The sequence below is a fragment of the Falco naumanni genome, chromosome 3, assembly GCF_017639655.2.
Source record: "Falco naumanni isolate bFalNau1 chromosome 3, bFalNau1.pat, whole genome shotgun sequence".
Lineage (NCBI taxonomy): Eukaryota > Metazoa > Chordata > Aves > Falconiformes > Falconidae > Falco > Falco naumanni.
Window position 1 is genome coordinate 111,277,428 of NC_054056.1, and position 16,109 is coordinate 111,293,536.

A 16,109-nucleotide genomic window follows, 5' to 3' on the forward strand; every position below is an offset into this window, starting at 1 on the left:
ATAGCAGACAAATACACATTCTGAAAGACACAACCAGACACATTTTGATCTAATGTGTACTCTATATAAGTTATGTGTACCCTATATAATGTATTTTTAGTAAGAGCTATTTCTTAGCACGGAGCACCTTCAGTTTGTTTACTGGTGGGGTTTAAAAACTGTGGTTGCTTCATTGCAGAAAATATCAGTGTAGTTGCATCTGACTGAGAAACTGAGCCTTTTTCTCTGAAAAAGTATTTTTGCATGTTTATTTCTAGAGATGAGCTACTTCTGGGGTTTGTTTGGGAGGAAAGATACCACTTTCAAAACTTAAAAGAGTCAAAGAGAGAAACTGAGATTCCTATCAACTTATCTTTGGGCTGGTGGGTTATTTGGGTTTGTAGGGTTTGATCCATCCATAAAATAAGCCAGAATTTATTTTGTAGTTTCAGGTGAGCATATAGAAGCTTGCATCTCTGTGGTTAAGGGGACAATTTTCTTATCCTAATTTAGACTATCAAGGGGAATTAAAAGTATGTGGAGATATTAATTTGAAAATGTCACACATTAATAAAGATCAGATTTCCATTTAATGGAATGTTGTATCCAGTGCTAGCAAAATTTTTAGAACTATCTGTATTCTAAACTAGGATTCTTTCATCTAGTCTTGTGAAACCTGAGGGTTTCAGATTGCTTTTGATCAAGGCTGTAGAGAAAATCCAGTGGGGCACACCTTTACAATGCCTTTTTTAACAAGAGTAAAAATTGAACTTGAGAGACCTCAAAATAGATTCTTAAGACTGGAATTTATAAAATTAACCATGACACTACATTTATGTAGGTTCTGTCCTACTCAATAATATAATGTACTCTCATAGAATTTAAATAGTCCCAACAAAATCAATAAAACTACCTGATGTTTTTATTCCTTCCTATATTCCATTCCCTATGCTCAGGTGTACCTCAGCTATATCTGATTAAATTTTTAGCACCAAGCAATGTTGAAGGGAACTTTCTTCTGCTTAGATTAAAAAACTGAAGAAGCGAATTCCAATCAGAATTTAAATGATGCCTTTCTTCCATCCATCTCTATGTTTATTAACAGATTTGAAATTCATGTATTTTTGTGGTGAAAGAGAAAAATTGAATAAAGAGATTAATGTTAATAATAATCAGATCCAGATTCCAATAGTCTGATTTAGTCATAGTATCTGTGTCTATTGATGGCAGTATCATGAATGACAATAACTCATAATTTTCTCATTTAATTTGCACAATTCTTTCAGTTCTTAGACTGTAATTATGTTTTTCTTTTTTCCTACTACTCACCCTTGTTGAATAAGAAAAGGTGTCATAATAGGGGATGAATCTGGTTACATCATAGACAATAAATTGATAAAATGTTTTAAAATGCTTATTTTCTTGGTTTACTCAGCCTAAAAATGCTGTAACTTTGATTATTTGATTTCATTCTAAGCTACAGCATCATCTTCCTTGTTTATTACAATTTGAAGTTAAAGCAGTGCAAGATATTGATCTGTTTTGTGGGCAGGATTCTTCATTTCAATGCAGCTTTAGGGAATTAAATATGGATTTGAAAGAGATGTCCAGCTGCTCATAGCATTTGGCAGAAGCTGTCTGAACTGTGAAAGTGGGAGATAAACGCAGTCATTTTGAGCTGTTCTAGCCTCTTCTTGACTAGACATCTCCATCCATTATGAATCCCTTGGGCCAGATCCTCGCTGAGGTAAACTGGCACCATTTCCTTAGACTCACTGCTTCTGTGCTGACTTACACCAGCTGGCCCTTAGATTATTTTCTCATTAAGTGGACAAAAGTAACCAAAGCATGTCTGCAGGACTCAGGACTGAAATGCATTTCAGTAAGCACTGCCTTGCTTTAGTAGCAGCACTAATGCCATGGAGGCCCCCTGACACCCTCCGTAGACACACTCACAGGGGAGAGAGTGAATTAGGATAATAAGTCCACAGCTGTGAACTGTTGTCCATTTGAATGAGAGGGAACTTGCTGTACCGAATGAAGCAGAGGGATGATGAGCTGTACTGGCTGATCCTGGACCTGCTGTACAGCAGCACCAATGCCCACACTGTTCTGCTACACACTTTCCTGCTGTATACCCTGGCTCCCTCACAACTGGATCCAGACCTTTCACAGGACAGTTCCTCTCTTCCCACCTTCCCACTGCAGAAGCTGTGGAAAGGTTTCTGCAAGAAAGAATCGTGCTTTCCGAGGTGTTACATCTTACATGAAGTATTAGTGGGCCTCTCCTTTGTCTTCTCCAAAACCTGCAGAAGCCAGAAGCACTGAACAGAGGCAGTACTTATAGATAAGGTCTGAGAAGTTCAGCATGTATGGCTCGGACAACGTTCCCTCTGGAAGGAGGAGGGAACATTTTTCACACCTGTGAAATGCTGTCTCATCTGAGGTGGGAGTAAGGCAAGAGAAACACAGGACTTTTTCATAAAGGATCTCAGATTTTTTGCTCTTCTAATGGGCTGTGAAATAAATGGGCTGGTGCCTAATCTGTATTAAATACTAATAAGTTCTTAGACACAGCCCTAATGCCACCAACGCAGGCTATCAACTGGATGCAACCTATCTGGAAGAGTTAGAAAGGCTACTGCTTCTGCAAGATTTAAAATAAGTTCACAAACCTTGCTCCTTCAGCATCCTGTACGTGCTGCATGTAGAGAGGAATGTACAGTCTATATTATGTTAGAGCCTTGGCACCCTCTTCCACTAGAAAATCTTGCTGTTCCTGAGCCTGCAAATCTGGCAGAAGAATGGAATCAAATGGTACGAGGTTGCTAATATATGTTGCATTTAGCTTGCGTAGTGACTGTGTACTTGATATGTACATGGATGCAAGATCCTATTTAACACTACCCTTAAATGAATTAATGTTCTCTTAAAAATATGGAAAGGAATGTTTCCAAAGTGGCACAAAGCCTATTAACTGGGAGTTTAAAAGATTTTCTTTGCCAGGGAAAAAAACCCCAAAGCCACAGCATTTAGAAATGCTGCCTGATTTTATTGGCTGATCTCTCGGAACGCTACCAGCATGAGATGCTTATTTGCCGAGTGGCCATTTTGAACTTGTCTTTGCTGACTGTGTTGGGCTTGGTTTCAAATTCCTCTTAATCCTACAATGAACCTTTAATAAAGCTGGATTGACTTTAAATCAGTACTTAGAAACATTAATTAAAATAAAACAGGAGGAACCCAAAGATCAAATGATCCATTGTGGTGGTGGTGGTGGTGTTTAAATCAAAGCTCTCTTCTCCACCCCTCTCCAGAAAAAAGCAAGCCTTTGAAGACTGCAGCTGTATGACTTCCAACATGGTTTTTAAGCTGGCCTTAGGTTTTAATTACTTTTGCTGTTTTTGGTTGACATTTTCTGTATTTTGGAAGAGCTGTTTGGGACACTTCTTTTTACACTTTTCCCTTCAGAAAAGCAGAGGCTAAAACAGGCAAGATTGCCATGAATAGAGCGACAGGGCACGGCAAGCCCACTCAGCCCAATCTGTTCTGTGTTCCAGAGAGCATAGTCTCCTGCAAAGGCTGGAAAAGGCCCTGGAAAGTTCTGTTTCTTGAGCCAAGTTGTAATAGCTAGCATATCCAGTGCTATAGCTCTGGCATTTTTATTTTATTTTACTTTTTTATTTCCAAGTGACCCTCCAGCAGTCTCTTTGTTGCCTTTTCCACTACCAGCTAGCAGCATGCTTCTGCAGACAATGCAGCCTGTATAGTAACAGCACAGCACTCCCCGTTGTTCTGCTCCACTGTGCCTTGAGCCCCCAGAAAGACTCACCGATAGCAGAAGGAAACGCAACTTGAACAGAAATGTTAGCCTCTCTGAGGGCTGGTATTAATTACACGGTATGGTTACACTTCAGGAGCTAGTTTGAGGACACCTGATCCTTGCTGCCAAGCCTGCTATTTCATAAGTGAATGATCTCATCAGCTGTTCTCAAAGCAAATGATCTTTATTCCCTGTATTGTTTATGAATTCCTGCACTCCCTTAGTATGTGTCAGGTTTCTGCAGCAATTCTCCTGTACTATTTTTTTACAAAAAAATGCAATTAAGTATGTGAGAAACCTATTAGCTGTGTGAGAGGGAAACCTAATAATCAGTAGATGAAGCTTTGCCTCAAGTGTCTTTCATCTGCTGGAAATCAAACATATGATATTATTACTGAAAGGGAAGCGGAGGAAGAGGGTTTGTGTAATTTCCTCCAGGCTCGGCTAGGTAGGAAGTCACAGGTATGACTTCCAAGGCTGTCTTCCAGGAAGGGAATGTAAAGCTGACATAAAACGTGTGACTTCAGACACAGGTAAGGGTGTCCTCTGAGGAGGAGGCTGAAAGATACTCAACTTACATCTGCTGTATTTGGGTTGCCTCTGAGCTGTGTAACCTGAAGCCCTGCAGGGGTTCAGTCACCATCCATCTCCCTCCTCCCCAGGGACCAGAGGTCCAGCCTTCAGGAAACCTAGAAGGGCAGACTATCAAGGCCTCTAGTGATTTCTCAGTGTTACCACAGTATCAGATACCACTGCAGCTAGAAGCAATCACATCAAAATGAGTACTGTTGTAAAGTAGGCATGGATGTGGTCTGTGTTGGACTGCTTACAAAGTAACACTGCTTTTAGCTGATCTTACAGTCTGAAGTAACTGCTAAGGAGGAAGTCAAGTGAATCCACCTGGGATGGTCATTTTACACAGGAGAGAAACTCTAGCGGGGTGGGTGGGTGGTGGTGGTGGTGGGGGGTGGGTATGAGGTGAGAAATGTTGTAACATCAAGCCAGACACCATTGTCACCGGAGTGGGTAGGAGTTCTGATCTTTTCTAGAAAAGTGTATATTCTGCTTTTGTCCTCTATTATATGTCAGGTCTGATGCTTGCTGGGGTGGAGGAAGGGGAGAAGGGTTAGACAGACAAGAAAATACACAAGTGCCCATTTTCGTGGTGTAAGTGCGATACTTTTTCCATTGCATCGCTTTGCACTGGGCTGAGTAGGAGGGATGGAGTTGTCAAAAATAATTATGGAAAAAAGGAAGCAGAAAACTACAGAAAAAAGTAAAAATGTTGAGAGCAGCTGCAAGCTTAAAAATGTGAGTTCAAAGTGAATTACTTCTTATATAGTAATGTGTTAGCTTTTCTGGTGGGAAAACTGCTCTTCTGATACAGTCACACAGCATTAGTCACATATACTCTTGCTAGGCACCAATCTGTTAGGTCTCCTGTTACAGCAGTTAATTGCCTTTTGAGCTAATGTATACAAATATAGTTTCTTAGTTAATCTCTCTCTCTCTCTACCTCCTCTGGCCCCTTTGAAGTGTCATCAGCATTATAAAAACTTCCTGAAAATATTTCTGACTTTAAGTCTTACAAGTCAAAAAGAGGTGATAAGCGGATAGGAGTGTAGTCCAGAGGGAAAGAGTGACGGAAAAGGGGATTAAACCCTCCTCACCACCACTTGCTCAGCAGATCAGTGTAAAACAATTGACCTGAAATGAATTTTGCAGATTTATACCTGTAAAAGATGTGATTCATTGCCTCATTTCAGTTCGTTGTATGGCAAGTTTTTAACTTATGTAGAAGATTTTTTAAAAAGTGCTGTCACAATCCCAGAGTCTGTGACAACAAAGTTGTATGTGACTCGAGGAAGAAAAAAAAACAAAATAAAAATACATTCTTTTACTTAAGAAAACCCACTTTTTTTCTTTTCTTTTTTTTTTTTTCTTTTTTTTTTTTTAATACTCTACTGGAAATAAATGAATACAGTGATTTCAGCAAATTAGACATAAATCCCCTCTTTATTATTATTATAGGAATGTAGGTGGTGAATGATGGGCAAAGAATGTGTGGGAACAAAAAGTTACTTCAAAAGCAAAAGAAAAAAAATTAAAGGGAAGAAGCAAAGAGAACAAAAATGGCAAACTACAGCATATAGAGAGAGTTCTGTGAGACCTTGCACTTTTAGTTGGTGAGGCCTTGTTTGAAACATATGCTTTTACATTTCCGCATGCTTTAATGTTGATATGACTGAAAGTTAACACTTGGCTAAAACCAAGTAACTGATTTTTATTGGGGATACTAAAAAATAATCTGTTCAACACAGTATTTGACATCCTATTTTTAGTAATTTTTACTTCCAACTTGTATTTGTGAGTAAAATCCCAGCTGGAAATTGGAATGCCATTGCCCTTGCCAGTGCAGATACTCTGAGTTACCCAGTGTATTGTCAAATGTGTATTTTCCTTCCGGAAAAATCTCGCAGCCTAAGGATGTGCCAATATTGTAGTTATTGTGGTTAAAAAAGGCTTTTCCTAGATAACTTTAAAGCTAGCTAACTCAAGTACTGCTCTCAGCATATCCATGATGCCCAACACAGGTTATGAATCCCACCTGTGAATTTAAGTAAATGTTTGAGCTACTTCGTACCATTTGAGATTTATGGTGTGGCTGCTTCCCTGCTTGCAGCCTCTGATCTGAGTACTTTGAAGCTGTGTCTGACATGTTTTTCTGGACAGCAGGGACTGGGTGTAAACATTTTCTGAATGAGAACTCAGTCTCAGTTGCTCAAAACTGCCTCTAGGCTCAACAGCAGATGGTTCACCCACCCATGCTGGTTTATTCCTGGGTTTCTTTAAAACATGGGCAAGTTACAAGGCCTCAGTGAAAGGGATGAATCTGGAGGAGCAACTTATTATTTGTAACTTTGCCTGTTCCCAGCAGATCCATTTATTAGGAACAAATTGCACTACTGAACAATTGTCTTCAGCTGACCCTTAGCACTTGGGGCACCAGTGTAGGTCATGGTGAAGATAGACTAGATACAAGGAAGAAGTTTTTTACGACGAGGGTGGTGAAACACTGCAACGGGTTGCCCAGAGAGGTGGAAACATTCAAGATCAGGTGCGATGGGGCTCTGAGCAACCTGGTCTAGTTGAAGATGACCCTGCTCATTGCAGGGAGGGGTTGGACTAGATGATCTTTGAAGGTCCCTTCCGACCCATGCTAAGGTTCTATAAGTATCTCAGGACTGTTGGAGTACTTCATAATGAGTTATAATGGCACTTATAAAAGCTATTACTTCTGCTTACTAAGGGTAGGGTATCTTAACAACTGGACTGAGTGACTGCTGGAAACTCACAGGAATAGCCCTATTGTAAGAACCATTAACACTGAAAACGTGGACAGATAAGCAGAGGAGGTTTAGTCTGATCGAAACCTGAGCAAGTGAGAGGCTGGAGCCTTGGGCATCTGCTGCTAGCTTTTTTGTTCACTCCTTCTTTATCCATGAACAAGTTATTTTCTTAGAAGTCTGTATAGACTGCTTCTAAAGAGGCTTCCTAATTTGAATCATTTAGAATACGAATTGAAGGACCTCAGAGCATTTTAGGATCTGAATTCTAACTTTTATAAAGCACTGTGAAGAACAAAATGCACCTTACAAATACTGCACAATAGATTCCTTTGAGGCTTAAATACTGTCTGTGTAAGTAAACAGAGATTTTTATCCACTCACAATTGTTTTCAATGTCATCATTGCATCAATCCAGTCTCTTATTTTCAATGAGAATTGAAACAATCTGTTTCTCATTTATTTGCACTGCTATTAGTGTCATTTTTTTACCGTCAAATGATATCCACTGGAGTTTATTTATGGAAGAATTTATTATTTGATAAGCAAATAAATCTTTATGAACATTCAACCCCCAGCTTTCCACAAAGCTATGAAAAGGAAGTAGACAAAACCAAAATATGATTTATGCCCTCAGCACAGCTTAGTAAACTGTTTGTATTATTGGCTTGGTAGAAAGTTTTGCTTGTTTTCCTTTTGTTCCAAGTGCTACATGAAAAATTAATATTATTTTAGAAACTAGGTTAGTTTAATGTATGCTATAAAGCTTAGGTCAAAGCGATTTTGGTGTAACATGGGCCAGTTACTACTGTCATAACTTTCAGAACCTGCCAAAATCTGTCATCAAGTTGAGCAGCTTAATTCATTAGCAAGCTGAGCTAACACTTTTTCCATACCTCCCCCCACCCACTCACCTAGGGGCATGTTTAGTGTCTCAGTTCAGTGAGAAGAAAGCATAGCCAGAAAAAGACAATGAGATTAAAGCTGGCCTGGTTAGCAGAGTTCCCACAATGGTGTATCTTTTGGGTTAGCCCTGTGACACAAATAGTCAAATGTATCACAGCATTTTTCTCCCATGTGTTTGAAAACCTCTGTGACCAAAATATTTCTTGCTGACCAACTCTGTAAGAGCCAGACATGCTGCATGGAGAGCTCTGAAAACAGAGACTTGCTGGAGTGCAGTAGGCAGCAGGGAGTGTAGAACTCTGCTCAGAAAGATAAGCACAAATATCTTGTTTTTATGTCAAGAGCCATCTCTAAAATTCCGAAATCAGTCTGATCTGTGCATTGCACAAAACCAGCACAGTAGGTTTGAAAAATAATAATAATAAAAAAACTAAAAAAAAAGAGAAAAAAAGCACAGTTTATTTTTTTTTAATTTGGTACTTGTGGGCTTGCACTGTTTTAGCCCAATTCTTCACTATCTGAGCAGAGCCTGAATCAGCTCATGAATCAGGTCTGAGAATGTCACTATGTTTGAGCCTAAATTTGCCTACAAGCCATCTCAAAGTGAAACTGCCAAATGTTGTCTGGCCACGTGTGGGTGAAACCCAGCAAATAGCTAATCTGTGGCAGCTACTTTGAACCCCAAAGGTAAAGCTTACCAGTGTTCATTTTTCCTTGAGACCTTGTAGCAAGCCTGACCTGTTTTCTGCATTTCTACTTTACTCTGCCTTATGCCTGGCCTGGCTGTGGATGTTTCTACTGTCTCCAGCTCTCGTAATTCTCAAAATTAGGTTATGTGAATTGCCCTGAGAAACTGCTCCTGCCACCTTTTTCTGTAACCTTCAAGAATCCTTGCATTGTCCTGTAAAACAAAAGGCAGCAATGCAAATAGTATTTTTTCTTGGTTTTGTTTTGTTTGCTTGTTCTGTCAAACATTTTTCAAATACATGGCATAGTAGTTTTCAAACTAAAAATGTAGCCTCAGAAACACCTGATGACACAGAGACCCAGCTGTCTTAAATACATGTACATTTTTGTACATCTTGAAGCATTTAGTGCAAGTGAATGAGCTGTCAGAAATACACATTAGAAATATCTAGCTTTCGTTAAAATCCTTGCCTTCTAATTCTGGTTCTATTTATTTAACAAAAATCTCTTTCTTCCCAGCTGCTGTGAATGCTGTTACTTACCAGGCTGTGAGACTCCGGAGTGCAAACAGCCATCAATTACGCAGCATTACTCAGTCCCTGGGTGAGCATGCTGCGGCTGATGAAAGCAAGCAGAGAAGAATTTGGGCCAGGGTACCTCCATTCATGGGCACTACCCTTTGTCTGCATGAAGCAAGTGAGACAGGACTATAATTCTGTGCTGGGTTAGTGTCCACAGAAGAGGAAGGTCAGGCCTCTTCCTGTGCCTTTTTTTTCCGTTTCTTGTGGGAAATCAAGAGCCCCCTCCTGCTGCCTACATTTATTTACTAACCTCTGATTTTTGAAGGTCTTTTCAGAATCTGGAAATGCTTCTCTACTGTAATCCACAGTCTATCACACTAACAAGTAAGTCTGAAGAAATGAGGGTTTTGATTACCCAGGAAGCCTGTGGTTTTAAAAAAACTCCAACCCTCAAATGCCCAAACCTGTGGGGTTTTACTTTGCATATTATTATTATTTTTTTCCCCTTAGAAAACGGGCATCCTAGTAAACAGCTACATGAGATCACACGTAGGCAAGGGACATGTGAACCAGTTAACCCAAGGCAAATAGAGCTGTCCCAATTTTTGACAAGCAGCAAAGCTGTCATGTGACTTCAGTGCATCTTGGAGCTCTCCCAAAGCACCCTTGGATGAGTCAGGGCTATGTTTCTTACATGATCAAATGTCTTTCTTTCAGCATGCAGCTTGCTATTGCAGACTTTCAAATGCACGGTCTGCTGCTTTCTCAGGAGTTGCCATGGTACCTTTTTTTCTGGTCCAAGTGTATACCTGCAGCATGGCCTCTGATCATGTAGCCACAGCCTCAGCTAAATGTCCCTGTGACTGCCATGGCAGGACTTTGCAGCTTTCAACCAAAAAGGTTGAAACCAGTACAGCAGCATCCAGAAAAAGCACAGTTGATGTATATTACATTCCTTTTGTTAGCAGTCTTTTGATCAACGTTATTTTGTTGATTTTTTCTGAAAGCACTTGAAAGCGGAGGTCTGCTTTTGACTCTCCCTACCCAAGCAGCGAGCTGCAAAGTCCATCACAGCAGGCGGGTAAGAGGCAGAGGACTACCCCCTTTCATCAATGGGAAAGCTGCAGCAAAGACAATAAAAATATTTTACCAAAGTCATGTTGGAGAACCTGAACATTAACCATGAGATTTTTTTTTCTCTTAGTATGTTTTCTTGTGCTGAGCAGGAGCTTGGGAACTTTCCAGGTAACCTAGGGAATTTTCAAGGTAAGTACCTGGAGTAGGTCTGGAAGTGGTAGCAGATCACATCAGACACCATTTTGTAGCAATAGCTTGCTTCTCTGAATTTGGAAAAATAATGATGTTTTTATGGGTTCTGCTCACAAAGAAAACCTCAGAAACTTGAATCACAGGACACAGAGCAGAGAGCTTGCAGCAGTAGCTCCAAGAGGTCCGAATGGTCCATTCATTTCAGCAAGATAACTCAGCTGGCTAGTAATGGTAATTTAAATGTCAGACTTGTTAGCAGTTTCATTCCTAATGAAAGACCTGGCTTTACAGATAGCTTTACTGGATAACTTTCCTGATAAAACCCTACTAATGGAATCACAGTTATACCAGCAAAAAAGTGCTAGGGCTAGCATAGTTTTCAGTGATTCAATGTGTGAAATGAGCTATACTGACAAAAGCACTTTTGGACAATATAACTGCTTCTATGGTATCCAGCAGATTTGTGGCAATGGATTAAAACTAGACAGTTGAAGGGGTTATTGCCCCAACTTTAATTTAGGTCTATTTCACTGCCTAGCAGCATCTGTCAAGAAGGTATAGAGGGATACCTGGATCATCTAATTTTAATCTGTTCTTACAGGTGTGTCAGAATACCAAGCCAGGACTCTGGGCAGCATAAGAATGATTTTTACAAATCAGATGCACGCCTTTGGATTTAACCAGTATAATTAGCTAAAATTCTGACCTAGCTTTATGTTTGAAGGCATCCACAGGTTTGCATAATATACTGGCATAAAGCCACGTAAATGGCATGTTTGCTTGATGTCAGAAGTGGTGCTGCTTTTTCCTGATGGGGAAGGAGCTAAATTAAGAAACCCAGCAGAGCGACTGAATACATTCAAGCTGGACTCAGTGGCTCTATCAACACAAGTGTAATCTGAATGTTTGTGTAGTACATTCCATACAGCAACTCAAGTAGGCAAATTATGTGGCCTCTGCCTATATGTATATGGAAAGAATTGCATCTATATTACTATTTTAATCCCACTCAGATATTCTCATTATTTACCTAACATTGGCTAAGTATGCCTGAAACTTTGAGTTAAACTTTGAGTAAAAGTGCAGAGGGTAAAATCAGAAGCAAAGCCATCTATCAAAGGTTGCTTGCATTTTCTGGTTTGTTGAAAGTTGTGTGAAACCTAGCATTTCTGAATTTGACTTTTCAGGGTGAATGTTTGGACTTGCACATCCATAGAGCTGAAAGAAATCCACCTTGACATGCTCTGAACTGAGTTTGCTTTCTAAGCTGCTTCCCAAAGAAAGCAAATTTTCTATCTTCTGTTAGGGAAAGTCATTTGACATCCACCTATATTTTATGGCTGAAGTTAAAAGAATTTAACCCTGGATTTTAACCCAATGTGCCCTTTTTCATGTATTTTATATACTAGCTTGAGTCTGTTTTTCCTCCTCTGCATCACAACACTGTTTGAATCTAAATAACCTTTCCTTGCATACTGCTAACTGTTCTACTCTGCAAGTCCAGAGGTAATGCACAAATGTATTATCCTTTGGCTGAAACTAAAGGGCCTCAGTATGGCTCTGCCTCTTTCCACGCTTCTGCCAGTGTGGCTCCAGGGGGACCATTTAGAAATAAGGGCCAACACCCTCCAATAATGAACCATAGTGCCACTCGGAATAAATGATTAATCCTGTACCACCAGGATGGCATCCTGCTTCTCTACAGAGGTGTAAACATTACTCCTGGGCACACAAGTCATCTCAGACAGAGCTTCCACTGACAAGAGAAGCGCTCACATAATACCCTTTGTTATTCACCTTCAGGGAGGCATCTGTAACCTTCCTTCTATTACTTTAAACAAGTAGTTTTCCCTAAGTTGGCTTCCAGTCTTACCTACCATCAGAGCAGCATGGGCACAAGAGGAAACAGTGTGGTTTATCTGCTAATGCATAGGGCTGGGATTTGGAGCAATAGATCCCCATCCTGGCTTTGCCACAGGCTTGGTAGGTGAGCAGACAGCATAGCAGTAAATTGAGCTCTTTGTGCTTCTTGTCGTAGGAAGGGGAAACACTACAAATGGCATTATGTTTTCTAAAGCATGTCTTTGGAGAGAGTGTTAAGCTGCTAGCTTTTGTCAAAAATGATAATAGAAAACAAATGTCTTGCTCAAGCAGCCATTCCATTTGAATATAGTTTTGTTTAAAAAAAGCATGATTTTAAGGCCAACCACTGTATTTTGTACAGGTTTCACTGAACACTGACATTTTATTTAATATTATTTTGTAGAGTAGCAGTCATGCATGGATTACAAAATACCTTTCTGAAGCTGAAAATACAGGGGATGTAGTGTGCAAATGTTTGACGTGCATGACTTCCATTAGGAATTTTGTTTAGTGGGGTGAAATCCTAACTGTGTGAAAATCAGCAGGGTTTTTGCTGTTTGTTCCAGCAGGCTATTAAATTTTCAACTGAGAATAGTTTACTAGATTGGGTGCAATCTTCTCAGCTTCTTTGTGGTTTTAGAATTATGTCCAGGCAGAGCTAGAGTAGATGGAGCATGGCTTTTAACTATGAATTTGAAAATGCTTCACTAATTCCCCTAGCAGTTGCTGTGCATGTATTAGCGTTTATTCCCATTTTAGGATTAAAAAAAAATGAAGAACACCACCCCCCACCCCCCCCACCCAGTTGTCCAAGAATGCACAGAAAGCATCACAAAATCAAAGGACAAAACTCTGACCAGTCGTAAACTCTGGCTGTCACTTTCTTGACTCAAGAGTTGAAAGGAAGGATTCATGCCTTTTAGTGCCAGAAAGGATGGAATCTGCCTGTAACCATCAGAAGATATGAATAGCACATTGAAACATGGTGTACGTTTCTTTCTAGTGCTGATTTCTTAGTTTGTATCATCCCTTTTCATTCTGTCTCAGCTCTATGTGTTGTTTCTTTGATGCCCATGCTACTCCTTTTAGAGCTCTTTTATGGATTTAGAGAGCACTGAAAAGTCAACAGCAACTTGTTTGGCAGTAGGCATAAGTGATGGATTTGAAAAGCAGAAAGGTTAGAGAACTATAATGGTGCACATATATAAATGAAACCTATGAGCAATAGAGGGTTGTTTGCCCTCTGCCCTTGGAAGTGGGATGGAGGTTGCTGCAAATCAAAACAATAGAAATTAAAGGTTAAACTGTACAGAAAATACATTGTTTCAAATCTACTTTTGGCAGAAAGACCAAAAAGTTTCTTTTGTCAATTAGCTATTTTTTTTTCTTGAAGCTTTTCTGAAGTATCCATTTACACTTCAGCCTTCTAATGCATAATGCACAAGTCTCAGAAGGTCACAGCTGGGTGGGGAGACTGTGTTTTCCTTTGTTGCTTTGAGAGAGTTTGTAGCTCCTGCTATATCTGACTCTTGTAGGAAGAGCAGCTACTTAGAAAGCCTCCAGAGCCAAGGCTTTGAAGCTCAAAGCACTGCTGAAGGCTCCCAGTTTTCAGAATAGAATGATGCCTTGACAACTGCAGTCTCTGGATTTTTTTGCTGGTATGTTATATGAGGCTGGCTGAAACAGCTTTGTGAAAAGCAGAATCTTAAACAAAGCTTCTTCAGTTAGGATCTATTGTCTGCAAGGCTCATCAGTATTGAAACGCTTTTTGTTCACTGGTCTGTAACAGAATCTCTTGCTCATGGTACTGCCTGTGGCTTTAGGAAGTGGTGCCGGAACTGCAGTTCCTGTAAAGAAAGATAGCTCAATCCCTGAGTGTAGCATTAGGAGCTTTATGATGGAAATGTGCTCCTTACAGTAAATTTACATTTTTTTCCCCTTAGCAAATCATAGGTTTCTGAGCCAAAAAGGGAGGAGGGAGAACTGCAGACCTATAACTCAGGGTGAATTAAAGCAGATCCATATGGTTAATCTGTCAGCTATTGCTTTCCCCTCCCATCTGGTAATAATCAATACCAGGCATAATGTAAATAACCCACAGCATATTTTGTGTGTATGCATATGTGCATGTGCGCGCGTGTGTGTCCGGTACTTCTGTTCCATTTTGAAACCACATCTGTACTTTATTAGTGAGTTGCTTGGTCACGATCATTACCAGCACTCCAAACTTGCAGCATCGCTGTGCTCCACAATGATAAATACTTAATGTGTTTGGCTGTGTGTATGCAGAATAAAAGGCTGTGCCAGAAATGCAGTTGAATCACTCAAGCCTATAGAGGCCATCGCATGCAGGGGAACCCACTTCTGCGCACACGCGTGCCCGCATGCACACACACACACACACACAAACAGGATCACCCTCTGTCTCTCATTCAGTCACTGGATTTAATGCTTGTTATCATGGGGAACACTCTTATCCTATTTAATCCTGTCTAGATGGCTCTAGAATTTCAGACAAATACCCTGACTGAGAAAATGTAATCCAATAGTACTTTGTTTTAGGGAGCTGCTGAATGGGATGTAGCAGACCAGTTCTGTTTTAGCTATTAACTTTTTCCTGTTCATCATGCTGATTTTCTTTTCCTTCTTCAATAGCTATCCTTGTTCCCTTATATGCTTTTGCTGCAGTGGCAGAGCTCTCTGGTTTAGATGGACAATTAATTTAAGAACTTCTGAACATAGATGTACAGCAACAAGGATCATGGTGCATTTCACTTTAATTACTTCGTCAGCAGTAAGAAACAACTGCTAGAAAGTGTAGAGAAGGTGTAATATTCCTTTTGAATCTCTGTCATGGAATTGTTCCAGTCGTTTGAGTTACTCCATTACTGCATCCATAAATAATACATTTTTGAAGGCAGCGTATTAGGAATAACTGAGCTGTGTGGTGATGAATTTATGGTGAGCTAAGCAACTTGTCTGAGAGGGAACTGAGAACTAAATTAAAATAACCTTTGCTTCTCTCCTCCCCTCCCACCTGCACACCATACTCCAGGGAAAGAACCAATTTTTTTGTTTGACAATAGTGCACACAGTATGTCAGGTATTTGCTTGACAGAGAATAAAGAAAAGTGTGTTGCTGTAAGGCAATTGAATATATGTTGCAAAACATGATAGATTTGAAGGTCAGTGGATTCAGCATTCAATCTTGCAAACAATCTATCCAGCTTGATTTATCTGTCAATATTTAGAGCTAGTCAATATTTTCTTTTATGAAGGAACATTTGTACTTAAATTTGTTGTTTAACTAAATTAGTTTCACTTGCAGAACAAAAATATTTGGCAAAAAATTCTATGTTCTGATTTTGTGCTGAAATGTTAATTCACTTCATACCCTAGTATGAATAATTCACTATGGGCTAAGATTCATCCAACTTTATACTATTTTAATACTAAAGTCAGAAAAATGTAAATCAGTTCCCCCCCCCCCCCCCAATAAAAAAAAAAAAAAAAGGATCAAACTGTTCGGTCTCTTTTGTAATAGAGCAAAGAATGCAAAAAATTTCAAAATACAAAAACTTTGGAACCAAAAATTTCTCATTCAAGAAAATGCTTTTAGCAACCACATGATAGAAATTCATCAGCAATTACCAATTATTAGTAAAGTTGTAAATTATCTTTATGCACTATCCCAGTAAAACCTATTGTACCCTG